This window comes from Scyliorhinus torazame, chromosome 10, assembly GCF_047496885.1.
Source record: "Scyliorhinus torazame isolate Kashiwa2021f chromosome 10, sScyTor2.1, whole genome shotgun sequence".
NCBI lineage: Eukaryota > Metazoa > Chordata > Chondrichthyes > Carcharhiniformes > Scyliorhinidae > Scyliorhinus > Scyliorhinus torazame.
In genome coordinates, this window is record NC_092716.1 from 55509296 (window position 1) to 55531154 (window position 21859).

Consider the following 21859-nt stretch of genomic DNA (forward strand, 5'->3'; position numbering starts at 1 on the left):
GCCAAGGTCACACTGGAGAGAACCCTCGAAGTTCTCAGCGTGTGTCCTCCTTCACCCTTCCACCAGCTCTCGGTCATGAATCATTCCCTCTTCAGATTGAACTCCTGATACTTTGGTTCCAGAAAACAGCCCGACTTCCGCAATTTTTCTTCATTCTCACTAACAATTTGGTAATGAAATATTGATTTTTAGTTAGATTCAAATAGATGTTATTAAGTTTGCATTGATAAATTGTTCTTTTTTGCAGGCTGGAGGTACTTCAGTCAAATTCTAACTACGCATTCATACCTTGTGATGTATTAATTTGACATATTTGTCACACAGCTGCCCGAACAGAAAGAGAGGAGGTTGTGTGCTGTAAGTGTGGCTATTTCAGAAATGAGACATCATTTTAGGTGATTTATTTTTAAGAATTTAAGTTTGAACATGTTCGTCTTCCTGAAACCTATTCGCTGCCTGTCCTCTCTCTTGAAAAGAAAATGTAGATGATGTTAGCTACCATGGCAATGTTAGGGGCCGAAGCTTGATTTCTTTGCATATTCTGATTTGGGAGAATTGACCTCTACAGCCTGATAACACTTACAAACTTTGTTGGAATCCAGGAGATTGTTAAATAAGTCGACAGCCAGCCTGCCTCCCTGGGACTCATTGTGGTCTGAAGATCTTTGAAAGGAAAGAAGCGACATCTTTGTGGTTCGTCCAGAAATAATTTGCAAACAGAAACTAGACAGTGAGCTGTGTGTACTAATATTTGCTTCAAGGTCATATCAGCATCGAAGCCCATAGATAAAACAGTCACACTCCCCCCAGCCCAGCTGCTGACTCCCTCGGCCCAAACATTTTGCACGAGAAATTGCAGGTGTTTGTTATTTTTGTTGTCTTTAGCTGAAAACTGCAGTGTTGCGAATGATTGCTTTCCTTCAACTTTCTAATGCAGCTATAATTTCTCAGACATACCCACACTTTTATTGCAACAGGTTAGATGACATCTGACTGAGGCGGCGAGGTGGACAATAGCTTAAGCAATGACCCATTATTGAAATTTCTTCTCCTGCTTTCTGAATTGGCCTCCTACTGTTTTGATGACAAGTGCCATTTTGGAGGGAGGGAGGAAAAAAAATGCTTGTTCTTCAGTAAGTCCTCCTCCAGACTGATAGGCCCAGATTCCATAAAGCTGCCTGCTGTCTTGTGTTGTGAAAAGAATCAGCTTTTCCTGGGAACGCCATTACTGTGTAATGAGGCATGCAGCAAAATATACCTTCAGCAGCACTTGATGAAGGCTCGCTGACACACCAGACCAGACTGAAATGTTTTTGTGTGTTCTTCCTTATTTTGTCCATCAATCATGTCATTAGTCAAAGCAGACAGCCTTGTCAGCTGGGCACAGATGCAGACTGGCAGCAGATCAGTGGACAGGTGTTACAGCTTTCCCAAAACAACCTCTTGTCAAGGCCTTATATAAAGGGCTTAGTGCCAGTTAGAGACAAAGGGAGGGAAACGTTGAGGTCACGAATGTAAGGGAGTACTCAAATCAAGACATTTTTAAGGTTGTTACATTAATAATGAAGGGCCTTTATGGATCACAGCAATTTTGCTTCAGTTCTTTTTATAACCTGTTCACTCAAATCACTCGACAAAGTATGTTTTAATCATAATTAAAAGGGAAACATTTAGCATTTTAAGATCTACATACTTAATTGGAGTAGACCAGACAATACAGGCATAGAATAGTCACCCACGACAAAATGCTGTGTTGCACGGTAACTAGCTTACCTCACACTGGCAGAAACTGTTGTTGCATTCTGCTTTTCTTGAACGCCTTTGGAGTAGAATTTGGGTTGTTGTGTAGGGATGGGAACATGTGAGTCAGGCCGTTTTGTGGCTTATAAAATGTGAGCTGGCCTCTGAACCCTATCTCTGATATCTTTCTGTTTCTGAAAGATGCGGGAGGGGTTTAGTGAGACGCGATGCAGTGCAGGAGGAGTGATGGTGTGGAGGCGAACTGGTTAGAAGGCCTGCCCCGGAAATCTGGGACAACAGTCACACGAGCGCGGTCGACGTTTCATGCAATGTCCGCGCAGCCCCGGCTGCCGATACGGGGCCCTGCACTTCCGGCCCCGTATCGGCAGCCGGGGTTGCGTGGAGCACTCTGGCACCTTGCTAGCCACCTTCAGGTAAGTGAATCGCTGGGCCAAGGGGCCCGTTGACGCCAGCGTGAAACGCTCCGGTATTTACGCCGGCGCCAACACTTAGTCGCCGTTTTGGAGAATCCTGGCCTATATTTCCAAATCCCGGGCGGGATTCTCTGAAAATGGAGCTAAGTGTTGACGCCATCGTAAACGCCGGAGCATTTTACGATGGCGTCATCTGGCCACTAGGAGCAGCAATCCTGCGCTGCACAGGCAGCCAGCACGGCATTGCACTTCACACAGCTCCAGCTGCTGGTACGGGCGCCAGCACTGCTGGCGTGGGTCCGCGCATGCGCATGGATTGCTGTCTCCGCGCCGGCCCCCGGGCAACATGGTGGAGCCCTACAGGGGCCCGGCACTGAGGAATATAGCCCCCCTCCGGAATTAGCTCGCCCGCCGATCGCCCGATCGTGGGCCTGGCCAACGTGGATGCCCCCCTCCGGAGTCGGATCCCTCCTCTCCCCCCACCAGGGCGGCCCCCGCAGCCAGAACACCGAGGTCCCGGCGGGTAGGACCACACGAGAACGACGCAGGCGGGACTCGGCCGAACTCGACGGGCATTCGGCCCGTCGAGCACGGAGAATTGCCGGGGGGGGGGCGTTTAGCGGCCCCCGACCGCAGCCACAGCGACCGTGCCGGAGAATCGGCAGCCCGGCGGCGGAGCGGCAGAGCGGCGGAGCGGGATTCACGCCCCCATCTCGGCGATTCTCCGACCCGGCGCGGGATCAGAGAATCCTGCCCCCATTCTTACTTCCACTGGGAGATGAAAATTCAGCCTCTTGACTTGGTGTGACAATGAAAAATGGGTGACAGCAAATTGGCAGCCTCTTTTACATCTTTCTCAATTTCCGGTTGCATTGAATTTCCATTCAACATCTTCCTCTTTTATTTTATTTTCTGTCTTTTCTTTTATTTACCTTTATGCAGCTCAATAAAATCCTAATGCCACAAGGCTCATTAATACTATAATCACATGTAAATAATGCAGATGGTAAATGAACATCTCTTTCGTATTAGTTTCAACCTTACCAAATGTAGTATTGTTCCCATGGCAGCCTCTCACCAAGTGTTCTCTACTCCTCTGCTAAGGGTAGAAAGTTAAACAAAATTTGGGCGAGTTTCATTATTGAGATGCATTCTGACTCACAAGGCTATGGTATATTTACCACAACCAGATGCATGAGATTACACAGGCAAGGCAAACTTTCCCTTTAAACAAATGGTTGATGATGTAGTGCAACATGGCACTGCCTTTTCGAGCCATCCTGGCCAACTATTGCCGAAAACCCTTTTTAAAAAAAAATCTTTTTATTGGTTTTTCTCAGATTTATAAACAGTTGTTACTTATATACATTACATTTTTCTTGCCCGTGCTAATTTGTTTTATTTTACAGAGTGGTTTGTTTTGTCCTTCATTTGACTAACTGTATGTACATTTTGCTGCCCTCTGGATCGGTCGATGATATCCCCCCCTTCCTCCTCCCCTTCCTCTTCTCTTGTGGTTTCCCCATTTTTCAGGGCTAAATCGCTGGCTTTGAAAGCAGACCAAGGCAGGCCAGCAGCATAGTTCGATTCCCGGAGCAGCCTCCCCAAACAGACACCGGAATATGTTGACTAGGGGCTTTTCACAGTAACTTCATTTGAAGCCGACTTGTGACAATAAGCAATTTTCATTTCATTTCTCCCCCCCCCACCCCGGGTTGCGCAGTCCTTTGGTTCTTCATCTTTTTTTTCCCCCTGACTTACTCCTCGTTGCTGGCCTCGAACAGGTTATGGAACAGGCCGACAAACTGCCCCCAAGTATCCAGGAAGCCTTACTCTGACCCTCAGATGGCGTACTTAATCTTCTCCAGGTGGAGAAATTCCGAGAGGTCAGCGAGGCAGTCTAAAGCTTTGGGTGGTGCTGCTGATCACCAGACAAGCAGGATTCTCCGGCGTGCGATTAGGGAAGCGAAAGCAAGGGCGTTGGCCCCCTTCCCCATGTGTGACTCTGGCTGCTCCGATACCCGAAGATTGCCACTATTGGGCATGACAAAACATTAATTTCTTTACCCGTCAGTCTGGCCTCAATAAAACTCGAGATGGATTTGTAGGCATAATATTATTTATTTTTAACCAACTTGCAAGTCTGACTCGCTTCACAAAGACCCAGAACACAAGCTGCCTCCTGAGGTCTTCCAAACCGAGTGCTATTGGAGACAAAGGAATCTCTACAAATACATTCAAATGGCATCAAGTTTCACATACACGATTCCCATAGGTCATCCTAAACCCCTCCTGACCTGGCCATACATCCTGACTGGCTCACTTCGTATTCCTTAACTCTGGGCCTCTTGTTACCCAGCATCCTTTTCCCATCCTCTACCAGACATCCCTCCCCCCTTCCTTGCCATGCTTTCTGAAATCCTTTGTCTGTGAACTCACTACTATTAGACTGATCACATCCACATTACTGTAACTAATATTTGAACTAACTATTTTATATCACATTCGTTTGTTCAATTCCTCAGACATAGCTTCACCCTCACACCCACAATCTTGGACATTGCCTCGGAGAAGGCTGTCCAGACCCCAGCAAGCTTGGGGCAAGCCCAAAACATATGGATGTGGTTGGCCGGGCCCCTCTGGCACCGTTCACATTTGTCCTCCACCTCCGGGAAGAACCTGCTCATTCGGGTTCTGGCCAGGTGCGCTCTGAGCGCAGGAGGAGGTGGAACTCACCCTGCTCAGTGCTTTGCTCCAAGGTCCCAATCCCACCTCTGTCCCCAGTTCGTCCTCCCATTTTTGTCCAGTCCTGTCCAGTGGAGTCCAGGCTCTGTCCAGTAGCTGTCTGTATATTTTCCCACACAGCCCCCCTTCTCGCTGCTTGTGCCTATCAGGTCCTCTAGTAGCGTGCTTTCTGGGGCCACGAGGTACCCTACTGTCTCTTTGCGGAGGAAGTGCTTTATTTGGAGGTGTCTCAATTCCTGTCCTCTTGATAGTTTCCACTTCCTCGTCAGTTCGTTCAGTGTCGCCAGTCTGCGCCCTACATAGAAGTCCCCAACTGTCAGTGTGCCCCCGTCCCACCTCCATCTTTTGAAGGTGGTATTTAGCATGGCTGGGGGGAATCTGTGATTGCCACAGATGGGGGCCAGAAGGAACATTTTGGTTATCCCGAAGTGCTGTCTCAACTGGGTCCACGTTCTCAGCATGGCCGCTACCACTGGGCATGTTGTTCACCTTGTTGAGGAGGATGGGAGTGCTTCTGTGGCCAGGGCCCGAAGGGTTGTTCCTTTACAGGATGCCTCCTCCATTTGTACCCAATCTGTGTCGGGTTCTTGTACCCATCCCCTCACGTTTTCTGCCGTTGCTGCCCAGTGGTAGTATTGTAGGTTCGGTAGAGCCAGGCCCCCTCTGACTTTCCCTCTTTGCAGTGTTGATTTGGGAATTCTCGGGTTCTTACCCGCCCACACAAACGCCATGATAAGCCTGTCTATGTTTCGGAAAAAGGCCTTGGGGATGAAGATCGGGATGGATCTAAACAGGAAGAGGAAGGGGGGGGGGTCATTATCACATTCAGCAGCCGCCTGATGTTCGCTGTGAGCTGCCTACCCTTGACAAAGCCGGTTTGGCCCTCTGCGACCACCTCTGGTACACAGCCCTCCATCCTTTTGGCCAGGACCTTTGCGAGTATTTTCGCATCCATGTTCAGCAGTGAAATGTGTCTGTATGATCCACATTCCGTCAGGTCTTTATCTTTTTTGGGTATTACTGATATTTGGGCCTGCACTAGCGTTGGGGGCAGGGTGCCCCCTGCCAGTGAGTCCGCGAACATGTCTCTTAGGTGTGGGGCCAGGACTGGTGTGAATTTTTTGTAGAAGTCCGCCGGGAACCCGTCGGGTCCCGGTGCCTTCCCCGCCTGCATGGAGCTGATGCTCTCCATGATTTCTCCCAGGTCTATTGGTGCTTCCAGCTGCCCCTGTCTGCCTTCCCCCACCACTGGCAGTTCCAGTCTGTCTAGGAACTGTTTCATTCCCACATCTCCGTCGGGGTCTCGGAGGTGTACAGTCTCCGGTAGAAGGTCTCGAATGCCCGATTGACCTCCTTTGGCTCTGTTACCAGTCTGCCTTTGCTTCCCTTAACCTGCCCTATTTCCCTCGTGGCTGCCTGTTTTCTCAGCTGGTGAGCCAATAGGCGGCCAGCCTTGTCTCCGTGTTCGTAGAAGGTACTCTGGGTCTGGCGGAGTTGGTATACTGCTTTCCTGGTGGATAGCGGGTTAAAGCCCATTTGCAGCTTTTTCCTCTCCGCCAGCAGCCCTATGGTCGGGGCCTCGGAGTACTTTCTATTGACTTCCAGAATGGAGTCCACTAGCTGTTGCCTGGCCACCCTCTCTTCCCTATCTCTACTTGCCTTGTAGGCTATGATCTCTCCTCTGATCACGGCCTTCAGTGCCTCCCAGAACGTGGAGGGTGAGACCTCCCCATTTTGGTTGTTACTAACGTAATCGCCTATGGCCTGCGATATTTTTTGGCAGAAAGCCTTGTCGGCCAGGAGGTCCATGTCCAGGCTCCATGTGGGGCGCTGGGCCCGGCCTGTCTCCAACCTCACATTCATATAATGTGGAGCGTGCTCGGAGATAACAATCGCAGAGTAGTCCGTTCCCGTGATCCCTGGAAGCACCGATTTCTCCACTGCAAAGAAGTCGATACGGGTGTATATCTTGTGCACAAGCGAAAAGAACGAGAACTCCTTTTCTCCCGGGTGCAGGAACCTCCATGGGCCCATCGCCCCATCTGTTCCATGAAGGCCCCCAGCTCCCTAGCCATGCCAGACGTATTCCCCGTTCTGGGGTTTGATCGGTTGGTCAGTGGGTCCAGCACGCAGTTAAAGTTGCCCCCATAATCAGTCGGTGTGTGTCAAGGTCGGGGATTTCCGCCATGGTCTTGTTTATGAATTCTGAGTCGTCCCAGTTGGGAGCGTACACATTTACCAGTACGACCGGTGCCCCTTCCAGGACACCGCTGACCATGACGTACCCGTCCATAACTGTCTTGGTTCCCGTAAACCTCGTCCTTTTGCTAATTAATATTGCTAGCCCATAGCCCTCGTCCCGTAGCATGAGTGGTACGTCTGTCCCACCCAGCCCTTCCTTACCAGCAGTCGGTCCTTCTCCCTCAGGTGCGTCTCTTGTAGGTAGATTATGTCTGCTTTTAGGCTTCTTAGGTGGACAAACATTCTGGACCTTTTCACTGGGCCGTTGAGTCCCCTTACATTCCAGGTAACAATCCTGGTGGGGGGTTTCTGACCCCCCCGGTCCTGTGGGATCACCCATACTTACCTGGTGGACCCACCCCTGCACTCCGGGGTTTCACTTTGCTAGGGGGCCGTCCAAAATGGCCAGGGTCACCGCTCTCACCATGGGGTCGGGCCACAGCGCTCAGGGGTTTCCCTTTGCCCAGGGGGCACCCAATGTAGCCACCAGCTGTGTGTATGCCACACGGGTGCGCCCCTGCGCTCCGGGGTCCCCTTCGCCCTGATGCCCTCTCAAGTGGCTATTTGCGGTGCCCTCTTGGTTCCTCACCCTGCTCCATGCCCGCCGAGGCCTATGTCTACTGCTTCACTATCTCACCCTTCTCTTTGCTTCTCTTTTGTTCTGCGTTCTCCCCCAGAATCCTCCCCCCCAGCCCCTGTCCCTTTGTCTCTCCCCTGCGTTCTCCACCCCCCCTTCTGCCCCCCTTCCCCTTCTTGTGCCAGATGCTTCCCCTCCCCTGAGAGGGGCGCCACGCCCCTCCTTCCTTCGTGCCTTCCCGTGCTGGCCATCCTCGCTAGTACGGTGGCCCACCTCCCAGTATTCACCCAGTTCTGACCCTGTTTAACCTTTCTCCTACTGGCCCTTGTCTCGCCCTCCTGTTCGCTTTTCTCACCCTCATTTCTCTGGCTCCACTCCCCCCCCCATTGCATTGAGAGAGGAGACAAGCTCTGCGACAAGACAGCACAACCCCGCGCAAGGCATAACGCACATGTGCACAGTTCATGAGTCCATTGTCCTTGTTTGCGGTCTGTCCTCCGCTCTTTGTGCTGGTTTTCCCTTCCTTTTCCATCCCCATGTCTTTCATTGCAGTTGCATGTGCTCCTCCCCCAGCTTGTTCGCTCTAACAAACTCATCAGCCTTCGCTGTGGTGTTAAAATACAGCTCTTTCCCTCAAATGTTACCCAGAGTTTGGCCGGGAATAACATCCCAAATTTTACCTTGCTTTTGTGCAGTGCTGATTTCGCCTTGTTGAATTCAATCCTTTTTTTGGCAGGTCCGCCCCAATGTCCTGACACACCCTTATGGTCTTCCCTTCCCACATGCTCTGCTTTGTATTCAAGGCCCACTTTAGGATTCTCTCCCGGTCTTGGAACCGGTGCAGCTTCACAATAATTGCTCTGGGCTGGTCCCCGGCTTTGGCCTTGGGTCGGAGCGACCTGTGCGCCCTGTCTATTTCTTGGTGGGTTTGGGAATACCTCCTTTCCCACTAGCTTGCCCATCATTTGGGTGATGTAGCCTGTTGGGTCTCGGCCCTCTATCCCCTCTGGCAGACCCACTATTTTAATGTTCTGCCGTCTGGACCTATTTTCCTGGTCATCCACTTTCCCTCTTAGGCTGCCCTGGGCCGTTACTAACTTTGTGACCTCTGCTTCTCGGGTTATCATCCTGTCGTTCTGGTCCGAGGCAGCCCTCTCCAACTCCAGAACCGTTTTTTCCCGCGCCTTCACTTCCCTTTCCAGGCCTTCGATTGTCTGCTGCATTCTGTGCGTCGTCTCCTTCATCATTGCTTGGAGCTCCGACCAGAGCGCCTCCGTTATGCTGGTCGCTGCGTCCTGCTCACGCTCCGCTGCTTGGTCCGCCATCGTTTTCCCTTTCAGGCTCACCTGTACCTCCATCTCGGCTTGTGGGGCCGCCTGCCTGTGCGTCTGCCGCTCATGCGCCTTCCCCTCGCTGCTGCTGCTGCTTGTGTCTCGCTGTCCCTTCACCTTGGTGTTTTTCTTTCCTCCAGCCATCTGAATGTCTCTCTTTCTTTCCCCGCTGCTGTTCCTTACCCTGGGGTTGCTCTCACTTCCTCCACTCCTCTGCTCTCGCTGGGTCTGCCTCGGGCTTCGGGTTCCCTTTATTTTGATGCGGGGGGGGATTGTTGTGGTTGGTTCCCTTCGTTCCTTTCTCTCTTTCCTTGTTTCTTTCTTTCTTTCTTTATTTACTTTTATTTTTCCCCCTTCTCCTTCTCTTTTTTTCCCCCTTCCTTCTCACTTCTCAGGAAGGTTTGGGAGAGAAGTTTCCTGGTGCAGACGGGAGTCCCTCTTTGTCTCGCCGCTCCCCATGTAAAGCCTATTTTAACGACAACGACAATGGCCTGGCGTCTCTGCCATTGGTAGCAGAGTCCCCGATGCAGCAGAGAATCGATAAATTAGGATCGGCACTGGGCGTGGGCGGGCCTCGATCCGATCGTGATGTCGTCGGGATCGGGGTTCATGCCCTCGCACCAGCGGAGAAATGTATATGAATGCAAATGGGTCCTAATGACCCATTTGCACCATTTAGCAGGCCGGGCATACCATTCTCCGGCCCTGTGTGATTCTCTGATCCTCTGGAATCACATGGGCTGGGATTACTACAGGTATCACCAAACATGAGCCTGATATGGTGGACCTCGCAGTGTTGCAAGGAGGTAACTCCTTAAAGAAGCTGCCACCCTCCTCCCCCACACAATCTATAATCTTCCTGCACCCCCTCTATCAGACCAAACCCCCATGCCCCCACCCCCAGCGACCCTGTAAAATAAGAGAAATCTCTAAGACAACCCCTTAATAGAGAGAACCCCTCCCCCAGGAATCCACTTCATAGGGAGACCCCCAGAGATCCCCTAAATAGGGATACCCCCTAGGAACCCCATTAACAGGGAGACCCCTACAGGGCCCCTTAACTGAAGGAAGCCCCCACAGAGACCTCCTAACTAAAGGAACCCCCACAAAGATCCCCTAAATAGAGGGACCCCAGCAGGGACTCCCTAAATAGAGGGACCCCCATCCCCCACAGACTCCATAAAAAAAAGACCCCCGTCTGAAAGCTAGAGAGGAGTTGAGACAGGGGCAGTTACAGTTGTAACAAGCTTGAGTGATTGGAATGCACTTACCGCTCTTTGATGTGGTTGGTGTTTTTAATCATTGTGGTTTCAGCACTTAGAGTCACTCACCCATGAAGGGAGATGTATGAATCAAGGTTGCAGCTGTTTTGTGGAAGCTGTCAATCACAGCCCACTGCCAGAAATGAATGAATGGCTTGCAGCAACAGGATCTGAGGGGTTTAAACACAGGTCACAGCTGTTCCCCTACCAGGAATGGACACCGGTGTTTCCAGGTGAATGTTACAACTGTACTTTTTTTCATGCTCCTGTCTGAGCTGCTCTCTAGCTTCCAGGCAGGGCTATTTTTTCTGGGGTGTCTTTGGTGGGGGCTCCCTCTCTTTAGGAGGTCCCTGTGGGGGTCCTCTCTATTTGGGAGCACCTTATGGGGGTTTCTCTAGTTGATGGGTCCCTGCGGAGGGTCACTCTAGTTAGGGGGTCTCTGTGGGGAGTTCCTTTAGTTAGAAAGTTCCGGGTGGGGGTGAGGGGGGTTCCCTATTAAGGGTGTTCTGGGATGTCTCCCTATTAATGGTATCCCTGTGGAGGGGGGCCTCTTTAGTTTGGAGATCCCAGAGGGGGCCCCTCTTGTTAGGAGGGCCTTGAGGGGGGGGGGGGGGTCACTCCAGTTAGGGGTCTTCAGAGAGGCGTTTCTTTAGTTAGGGGGTCTCTGTGGGGGGTCCTTTGGTTAGGGGGCAGCTAAGGGTGGGCTTCCATATTAAATTATTGAGGGGGCCCCTGGAGGCAGACATTTGAGTCACGCCCGCACTTGGAGGAAGGCGGGGGCACCCAGAAAATCCAGGGGTGAGGGAGGGCTTCATTGCAATGGGCCGTGGGCGGGAGGGGGGGGAATTCCCTCAGGTATTCCTCTTATTCTTCGCCATGCATAAATTTTCACAGTGAGGGACATTGAGTTGCTTCCTGATTTGCACTCCCAGGGGGAACGTGAATCAGTAGCAATTCTCCTCCGGTGGATTGTCTCCCAAACGGAGAATCTCACCCAGTATTTGATCATGGAGATGAGGCTATCAAATCTGAGCTGCACTCTCCACCATCCCCAAATGTGCTGTTTCTAGCAGGATATTGGGCAATGATTATAGCTGTTATATCTTTGGATTGCAGTTGGTTGTACAATGATAAAATGGCAGGCACCTGCAGTGCTGTATGAACAGTAATATGAATCGTTTATTCCTGAACCTGAGGCCAACTATAATTCTCCCACTATTGCTGTTGTATGAACTCGGAGGGATTACTTCTGAGGTCTCCCATCTTGTGGCGGGCACATGGTAGCACAGTGGTTAGCACTGTTGCTTCGGAGCGCCCGGGTCCCAGGTTCGATTCCTGGCTTGGGTCACTGTCTGCGGGGTGTCTGCACGTTCTCCCTGTGTCTGTGTGGGTTTCCTACGTGCGCTCCGGTTTCCTCCCACAAGTCCCGAAAGACGTGATGTTAGGTAATTTGGACATTCTGAATTCTCCCTTTGTGTACCCGAACAGGCGCCGGAATGTGGTGTTAATTGCAGTGTTAATGTAAGCCTACTTGTGGCAGTAAAGATTATTGTTATTATAGCAAAGAAGAACTCACGTCCCCATTCCTGCTGAGATTGTAGCTTTCTCTGTCTTGCTGAGATCCCCTGAGTAGATGGCACGAACCCCATGTCCAATGATCCCACCCTACCCCACCCCTGCTGTTTATCCCTAGCTACCATCCCAGGCTGATTCCAAGGTCTCAATCTGCGAGCTACACCAGGATGTCACACAGCTTGACTGCCAAATTTAAATGAGGCTAAAGCCTCAAAATTATGGGGGTATCTTCACCACCAGGACGCTTGGTAACTCAAAAGTCAAAATAGACTTCCTTGAGAGGAGCCATTGAGGACAATGTCCACCATGTTTGCCCTAGATAAATGCATATTGGGAATAAGTAAGATTTGTGAGTAATAGCTTCTTTTAAGAAAAGAATACTCGAATCTTAGCAAAAACTGCAAGATGTAGAGTGAATTCAGGTGTTTGATACTTAACTTTAATGAATTATATAATTACAAAGTTGGAAATCAAGTGTCCTGACCAGTAAGGATATGAACAGTGTTCGTCCTCAAAGGATGATTTATTTTTTTCAATTCACTGGTGGCGGGACTGGTTCCCGACACTGTCAATGGGAATTTCCTGTGAAGCCACCTCGCGCTATGGTGGAAACCTGCGGGTGGGGTGCGCTGTCGGCGAGACCAGGGAAACCCGTCACCAGCGAACGTCCGGAGAATTCCAGCCAGAGTTACTTTTCAGGTGAAATGACCTTTCACCGGAATTGAAAACTCTCAAAAGGTCACTGCTGATTCCATGGCAGCCGGCATTGGAGACATGGGATTTTGATGGACTTAAAATTGAGGGCGGGATTCCTCGGTCTCATCCGTGGTGAGACCTGGGGCGAAATTCTCCTACCCGCCCCACCACATTTCTGCCCCGACCGGTGAGTCTCCGTAACACCGGCCGGTCAATGGAGTTTCCCATTGTGGGGCAGCCCCACGCCGTCGGGAAACGCCCGGGCAGCGGCAAAATGGAGAATCCCGCCGGCGGAGAATGACCCCCCTGTTGTGAGTGAGAACAGAAAATCTGGTATTCTAACTGTGGTGTTGGGTGTTCTAACACACAGAAGAGCCAACACAGTTGCATATGGTACAACGCTTCTTTATTTAAACTCACTATTTACAACTTGGTCTTTGCACTCTGCACGTGGGGGGCTCCCTGCTTGTGGTGTTTCAACAGCTCTTTCTTGTTTCCTTCTCCCCAGACCTACTGACCTCCAGGTGTCGTGCTCGTGCTTTTTATGTGGTTGGTGTTCTTGTCTGTGATTGGTTGTGGTGTTGTGTGCTCTGATTTGCCTGTTAGTGTGTCCATCATGATGTGTGTGTTTGAATATCATGACATCCCCCCTTTTTACAAAGATATGTGCCTACGTGGTAATAAATATGATCGTGACGTGAGTGCATCTAAGAGTGTGTGTGTGTCGTGTGCAGCATGTGTCTATGACGGAACTATGTACATGGGGCGATGTCGAGTGCGTCACATGAATCCAGTTGTACCATAACATAACAGAAATGCGAACGAGAGAAGAAGAAAAAAAAAATTTGAACAGTTGTCCAGTCAGACGACATCTGGAACGATAAACAACAACAGGTTATCATGTAAAATTGTCCAACTTATTAAACATATGAACTGTATTATAAGTCCATTCTAATGGGTTTGCGACGAATTCGGGTTGACCGCCTTAAGGGTGGATCAAGAACCACCGGCTGCTGTGCAGGCATGGCCATGGGTGGCGATGGAAAGGGCGTGATGTGCGGCAGCTCCACAAAGTCATCCTCGGAAGCCTGTTGAGGATCTGGCGTGTTGTGTGGCTGTGAGCGTGGAAGTCGGCGAAGGGCGCGCCGATTGCGGCGACGCACGGAACCATCCGGCATGCGAACCAGGAACGAGCGGGGAGCCACTTGTCGGAGGACTTCGGCCGGTGCTGACCAGCCACCATACGGTTGATGGACGCGTACTTTGTCTCCGGAGGACAGGGGGGGCAGGTCCGTCGCTCGTGTGTCGTACCGACCTTTCTGGCGATCACGCTGCAGTTGCATGTTCCGAAGAACCGCCTCATGGTCTGTTGTCGGTGCCAGGACGGAAGGTACCGTCGTCCTGAGGGAGCGACCCATTAGTAGCTGCGCTGGCGAGAGGCCCGTGGATAACGGGGCCGATCGATAGGCCAGCAAGGCAAGGTTAAAGTCCGATCCGTCATCAGCCGCCTTGCACAGGAGCCGCTTTGCGATGTGGACACCCTTTTCAGCCTTCCCGTTCGATTGTGGATGCAGAGGGCTGGATGTCACATGAGTGAAACCATATGCTGCGGCAAAGGACGACCATTCACGGCTGGCAAAACAAGGTCCATTGTCTGACATGACAGTCCTTGGAATGCCGTGGCGAGCAAACGTTTCCTTGCAGGCCCCAATGACTGCGGACGACGTCAGATCATGGAGAGGCATGACTTCCGGGTAGTTTGAGAAGTAGTCTATAATAACAATGTAATCTCTGCCGAGCGCGTGAAATAGGTCAACACCCACCTTCGCCCAGGGGGACGTCACCATCTCGTGTGGTAGAAGTGTTTCCGGAGGTTGCGCTGGCTGAAACCTCTGACAGGTTGTGCAGTTGAGCACCATGTTGGCTATGTCTTCATTAATACCCGGCCAATATACCGCCTCCCGGGCCCTTCGTCTGCATTTTTCGACGCCCAAGTGGCCTTCGTGTAGTTGACGAAGAATCATCTGGCGCACACTGTGTGGAATGACGATCCTATGCGATTTCATAAGGACCCCGTCTATATTGGTGAGATCATCTCGCACATTATAAAACTGGGGGCACTGCCCTTTTAGCCACCCTTCCGTCATGTGGCGCATCACTCGCTGCAGCAGAGGGTCAGTCGCCGTCTCTGCGCGTATGTGGGCCAGACAAGGATCATCAGCTGGCATATTTGCTGCTGTCAGAGTCACGTGTGCCTCAATTTGACGCACGAACCCCTCCGCATCTGGTGGTGTGCTCACTGCTCGGGAAAGAGTGTCCGCCACTATGAGTTCCTTCCCCGGAGTGTAGATCAGTTCAAAATCGTACCTCCTGAGTTTAAGTAAGATGCGCTGGAGGCGAGGAGTCATGTCGTTCAGGTCTTTGTTAATGATGTTGACCAGGGGGCGGTGGTCAGTTTCGACCGTGAATCGTGGCAGGCCATACACATAGTCGTGGAACTTGTCCAGTCCAGTTAACAAGCCCAGGCATTCTTTTTCGATTTGCGCGTAGCGCTGTTCGGTAGGGGTCATGGCTCGTGAGGCATACGCAACCGGGGCCCATGATGACGTGCTGTCTTTTTGCAGGAGTACCGCTCCAATACCAGATTGGCTGGCGTCTGTTGAGATCTTTGTAGGGCGAGTCGTGTCAAAGAAGGCCAGCACTGGTGCCGTGACCAGTTTGTGCTTGAGCTCCTCCCATTCCCGCTGATGCGACTGGTGCCAGTTGAATTCCGTCGATTTTTTTACGAGATGGCGCATGTTTGTTGTATGAGAAGCCAGGTTGGGAATGAACTTCCCAAGGAAGTTGACCATGCCCAGGAATCTTAAGACAGCCTTCTTGTCAGCCGGTCGTGGCATGGCTGTGATGGCGCTAACCTTGTCTGCATCGGGACGGACCCCGGACCTTGAGATGTGGTCCCCGAGGAATTTCAGCTCCGTCTGGCCGAAAGCACACTTCGCACGGTTGAGACGCAGGCCATTTTGCCGTATGCGGGTGAAGACACGTCGAAGACGATGCATGTGTTCCTGCGGAGTGGTGGACCAAATGATGATATCGTCCACATATACACGTACCCCTTCGATGCCTTCCATCATCTGCTCCATAATGCGGTGGAATACTTCAGATGCCGAAATGATGCCGAATGGCATCCGGTTGTAGCAGAATCTGCCAAAAGGGGTGTTGAATGTGCATAGTCTTCGGCTGGCCGGGTCCAGTTTGATCTGCCAGAATCCTTTGGACGCATCCAATTTAGTGAATATGTTGGCTCGCGCCATCTCGCTGGTGAGGTCTTCTCGTTTCGGGATGGGATAGTGTTCCCGCATGATGTTGTTGTTCAGATCTTTTGGATCTATACATATACGGAGCTCGCCAGAGGGCTTCTTTACACAGACCATGGAGCTGACCCATGGCGTGGGCTCCGTGACCTTGGATAGGACCCCTTGGTCCTGAAGAATCTGCAGTTGTGCCTTGAGGCGGTCTTTGAGAGGCGCAGGAACCCTGCGAGGTGCGTGAACGACAGGGATGGCGTCCGGTCTGAGTCGAATCTTGTACGTGTGTGGCAATGTCCCCATGCCTTCAAAAACCTCCTAGTTGTGAGCGAGGAGGGAATGGAGATTCGCGTGGAACTCAGCATCCGGGAAGTCGGATATCTCATCTGGAGAGAGAGACATGATGCGCTGTACCAGGTGAAGGACCTTACACGCTTGTGCGCCCAGTAACGAGTCCTTTGATGAGCCCACAACTTCGAAGGGGAGTGTGGCCGTGTACCTCTTGTGAGTCACCTGTAGCTGGCAAGATCCTACGGACGGGATAACGTTCCCGTTATAGTCAACCATCTTAAGCCGGGATGGTGTGATGGGTGGTTTGACCTTCATGGCCTGGACTGCAGAGTAAGCAATCAGGTTGGCGGATGCGCCGGTGTCCAGACGGAAGGCGACGCGCGATCGGTTGACCGTCAGGGTGGCACACCACTCATCGTCTGGATTGATGGCATTGACCTTGTTGACATCAATGACGGCAACTCGGAAGTCATCCTGGTCATCTGCATCACTTAACTGGAAGTCGTGATGCGTGGGCTGGACGGTCCTGACTCGTGTGCGAGGTTGTCGAGGATGCGCCGGATCCATGGGTTGAGCCGCACGACAGCGGGCTGCGTAGTGGCCTATCATGGCACATCTGTTGCACTGTCGGTATTTTGCAGGACATTGCCCTTTTAAGTGTAGACCTCCACAATTGCTGCACGTCATGACGTCACGGCGTTCGTTGCGCCACTGCGCATGGGCAGTGCGATCTTGCGGTGGGCGCGCCTGCGCAGTGCGTCCCTCGTTGTGGCCGTTATTCTTGGCGCGCACCTGCGCGGGAGACCGCGAAAAGCGCGGGAAGCAGCCGCTGTCGTCCGGGCCGTGGGGCGGGAAGAAATCGACGGCCTGGATGCGTTCAACGTCGTGGGCGGCCTGGCTTGCCGATTCGACGGCTGGGGACCCCCTCCGTGCCAACTCGGACGCCTGAAATCGGGCAAAACGGCAGGCAGCATTTTCATGGAGGACACAGGCTTCCACAGCAGACGCTAAGGTGAGGCTCTTTATTTTAAGAAGCTGCTGGCGTAGGCCACTAGAGGCAACGCCAAAAACAATCTGGTCCCTGATCATGGACTCTGTGGTGGTGCCGTAACCGCAGGACTGCGCTAGAATCCGGAGGTGCGTCAAAAAGGGTTGAAAAAGCTCCTCCTTACCTTGCAGGCGTTGCTGAAAGATGTATCTTTCGAAAGTTTCGTTTACTTCAGTTTGAAAGTGCTGGTCCATTTTGAGGATGACCGTGTCATATTTGGCCTGGTTTTCGCCTTCCTCGAACACCAGTGAATTATAGACATCGTTTGGGTGGGGGCCTGCGTAGAAGAGGAGCATTGCAATCTTCGAATCATCCGAGACATTCTGTTTTTCGGTGGCACGGATGTACAGGTCAAATCGCTGCCTGTAGAGCTTCCAGTTGGTGCCTAGGTTCCCCGTGACTTGCATCGGCTGCGGTTTGCCGGTGTGGTCCATGTCCAGAATGGCAGGTTGGTAGGCAGGTATCGATCCACTCCTGTACCATGTGGTGTTGGGTGTTCTAACACACAGAAGAGCCAACACAGTTGCATATGGTACAACGCTTCTTTATTTAAACTCACTATTTACAACTTGGTCTTTGCACTCTGCACGTGGGGGGCTCCCTGCTTGTGGTGTTTCAACAGCTCTTTCTTGTTTCCTTCTCCCCAGACCTACTGACCTCCAGGTGTCGTGCTCGTGCTTTTTATGTGGTTGGTGTTCTTGTCTGTGATTGGTTGTGGTGTTGTGTGCTCTGATTTGCCTGTTAGTGTGTCCATCATGATGTGTGTGTTTGAATATCATGACACTAACCAAAACTCCATTCACTGTCAGCAGCACCAGAACATCCCAACCACGGAGGAGGATGGAACATTTGGCCATCGAAGGTACATTGGAATCAGTAAAATCCTCTGTAAGAAACAATTAAATTAGCTAATGAAGGCTTGTTTGAACTCATGGCTCAACTCATATTTAACAGCAATTACCTTCACATGTGATCAGAGAGGTACATGGTGAGGCTTAGAGAAATAACCTCCAACCTCATAACTGACTGCAGTTTCATTACAGCCACCAATGTTGTCAATGTGAGCATAATTTAAAAGGAGCTAGGCTAAGGCTGCTCTCGGAAAAAGCTAAGAATGCGGTTTACCGGCCTTGTTGCGTCTGACTTGGTGTCGAGGCCGTTGAATCTCACGAGATTTGCGACATTTGAGGTGCCTCGCTAGATTCAACCGAACCTCGCGAGACACCACAATCTGGATCTTGCCCGCACTGGATGAGATCCAGATTAGTACATTTAAATATCCACGCGCCAGTGCCAGGAAACTAATGGCTCCCCAGCGAGGACTCGACTGGGCGCCGTTTAGTACTGATCAAGGCAAATCTGGACCAGGCATAATGGCACCTCATGGGTTTCCAAGGCCATTGGAGACCCCTGGATGATTGGGCATAGGGCAGGGTGGCCCCCTGGTTCTCTCACTGGCACCCGGGCACCTTGGCACTGTCACCCTGGAACTGCCAAGGTGCCCAGGTGGTACTGCCAGTGGTACTGCCAAGGTGTATGGATGGCATTGCCAAGGGTCTGGGCCTGTGGAGGGGCCATGCCCATGAAATGAGTGGTGAGGGGGGTATGAAGGATGGGGTGGTGAAGGGCGAGTATGAAGGGGCCTCATTAAGGTTGGGGAGGGTTAAGGGTGGGGAGGCCTAAAAAGGGTGCTCCGCAGCAACTCCTTTGCTGGTTGCCCTCATTTGGTGGGGGGGGGGGGGGGGCGTAATGCCCAAGTGTGCGGGGGGTGACATTGCCCATGGGCGGGGGTGTAGAGCACCCTTTCAAAATGACGGTCCGATCTCTGAGGAGCCGGTCTGGCCAGCGAGTTCAGCTCTCCAGTGATGAAAAAATAACCGGGGAGAAACTCCCCAAGGTGTGGTCGGATAGGAGTGTGGATCTCACCCAAGAAGCCGACAAGAAACACCCCACCAAACTCGCCCAAAATGACTTGATTGAATTCCGCCCTAAATTTTTGTTTGTGACAGGAATGATGGTGCATAATGTAATTACTAATTTTCTAGAAAAATTTGATGAGAACACTGTGCTTTGTTTCCAAATTACACAAATAAAGAATGGAAACCAAAAAAGCAAGGAGAGAGAGATGGTTACCTTCCAGGAATGAGGTTAAAGAAATGTTGCAGAACAGGAGAATGGGAAACAAACGGATTGACAGGAGAGACTGAAGTGCGAATGGTGCTCAGGTGTCCACAGGCCACAGGCCACAGGCCACAGGTCAGAGAATAGATTATAAATTAACTGTTGGCCAAGGATCTCACAATGAAACGGTGTGTGAACGGCATTCAGATGAAGCTTCAGTTGCTGTAACCTTCTAAGATGAAGGCACAAATAAACTTTCTCACAACATAAAATGTGAATATATTAGTAATGAATGAGAATTCTATCATTTTGGCATTTTAATTGGCCTAAAAAAATATTAATTACATATTGATCCACTACATTAGACTACCCAGAGTTTCTCATCTGTTTTGGTGGTACAAATTACTGTTATTTTTTTCCGCTTGCTTTATCACAGCCTTGTCCTTGAGCAGCACTACTGGTTATATTTAAAGACGACTCTTTAATAGCAATGGGGCGGCCTTTAAACACCCTACTTTGTAATCTTGCAGCCATTTTTCCTGTACATAGACACTGTAAATTTAAAACTCTGCTGCCCATCTGTCTTCATTTGAAGACTGGGTTAAAAAATAAAACTAATGATTGCTATCAGAGAGAAGATGAGCAGCATCACCAATGAAAAGTTGCACTGCCACATTTTGCCAAGGCTAACATTTTTCACTAGGTGGAAAAAGGCTGTATATACTTGTAAACATTATTAAAAATAATAACTTAATGTTTCCTCTGTTTGACTTGCTGGCATTAGCTAGGTATTTCCAATTAGTGTTTCTTGAAAGCTTTTGTGGAGCTTGCACTTCATTTTGTTTAAAAAAAAATCCCCTAATGCTTTCTGCTTCTGTTGTCATTAATAGAGTGGAATGCTTCTTCTCAGGCAGTGAGGTGATATTTAAATACAATGTTCAGAATGCAAAGAGGCTTTTTAAGCTTTGTTTAGTTTTGATTTAGTGTCATATTTACTCTTTTTAATATGAAAGTGCCCTGTATTTTGCAATATACATATTCTGCATTAGTCCACATTTTGAAGGAATAATTATTGTTAAAAAGGCGCCCCCAGGAATAAAATGGTGCACTGCTATTCTGAAGCCTTGCTTCCAACCTTAGTTGCAATTATCTGTTGAATTCAATTCCTATTGATTACAGGCTCTGTTACTTGGACCAGGTTACGAGATGAAACTTCCCGCAGGTGGAACATTTTAATTTGGGAGAGGAAAAGCCTTGAAAAAATCCATCCCACTTTATAGAAATGCCCCCAAAGCTAATAAATTATGGAGTCTTATCATGTTAAACAGGCAGATTAATTGTCCTCCATCTTACACGTGTTGTGTCCTTCATCGGAGGATAGAAACATATATATGTAAATAAAGAAACTGGAAAATCCTGACATTTCCCTAGTTTGCTGGACACTTCAGATACAAGGCTTGTAGCTAAGCAGAGAAACACAGAATTGTACCAGCACAGAAGAAGGTAATTTGAAATGAGCATTGTGGATTATTGCCATTCTCCTGCCTTTTCCTTGTACCATTACACATTCATTCTATTAATCTAATCATCTAATGTCCTCTTGACTGCCTTGATTGAACATGCCTCCATCACACTTCCAGGCAGAGCATTCCAGACCCCAAATACTCGTAGTGTGAAAAGCGGTGGGATTCTCCGACCCTCCACTGGGTCAGAGAATCACCGGGGGTCGGCGTGAATCCCGCCCCCGCCGTCCTCCGAATTCTCCAGCCCCCCAAAAATCACACCGGCGTGAATCGCGCCACCCGCCTCGTAGAATGGCGGGGACCGGCGCGACGCAATGGGCCCCGGGGCCGCACGAATTCTCTGGGCCGCGATGGGCCGAAGTCCTGCCCGTTTAACGAGGGTCCCGCCGGCGGGACCCAGCTCCGAGGGCGGCCTCCGGGGTTCTCCGGGGGGCGCGGGGGGGATCTGGCCCCGGGAGGTGCCCCCATAGTGGCCTGGCCCGCGATCGGGGCCCACTGATCCGTGGGCGGGCCTGTGCCGTGGGGGCACTCTATTCCTCCGCATCGGCTGCTGTGGTCCTCCACGATGGCCGATGCAGAGACAAACTCTCCCGCGCATGCGCCGGGATGACGCCAGCACAAGCTGGCGCTCCCGCGCATGTGCCAACTCGCGCCGGCCGGTGGAGGCCCTTTGGCATCGGTTGGCGCGGCGCCAAGCCCCTTCCCCGCCGCCCGGCGCAGCGCAAACCACTCCGGCGCCAGCCTAGCCCCTGAAGGTGTGGAGGATTCCGCACATTTGGGGCGGCCCGACTCTGGAGTGATTCACGCCACTCTTCGGCGCCGGGTCCCCCCGCCCCGCCGGGCAGGGGAGTATCCCGCCCAAGGTTCTTTCCCACATCACATTGCATCGTGAACATCTCACATCTTTAAATTCATCCTTCCTTTCTCCTTGGGAGCAGCATGTTAGTGGCTCAATTAAAGCATTGAA

General features: G+C 51.0%; 1 long non-coding RNA gene across 1 annotated transcript; it reads left to right on the top strand.

Moving 5' to 3' along the window:
* Nucleotides 1-270: 270 nt before the first annotated feature.
* Nucleotides 271-19561, top strand: LOC140384819 (uncharacterized). Its single transcript, XR_011933149.1, has 3 exons — nucleotides 271-357; nucleotides 18061-18110; nucleotides 19344-19561. It is a non-coding gene; the product is annotated as an uncharacterized lncRNA (long non-coding RNA).
* Nucleotides 19562-21859: the final 2298 nt, after the last annotated feature.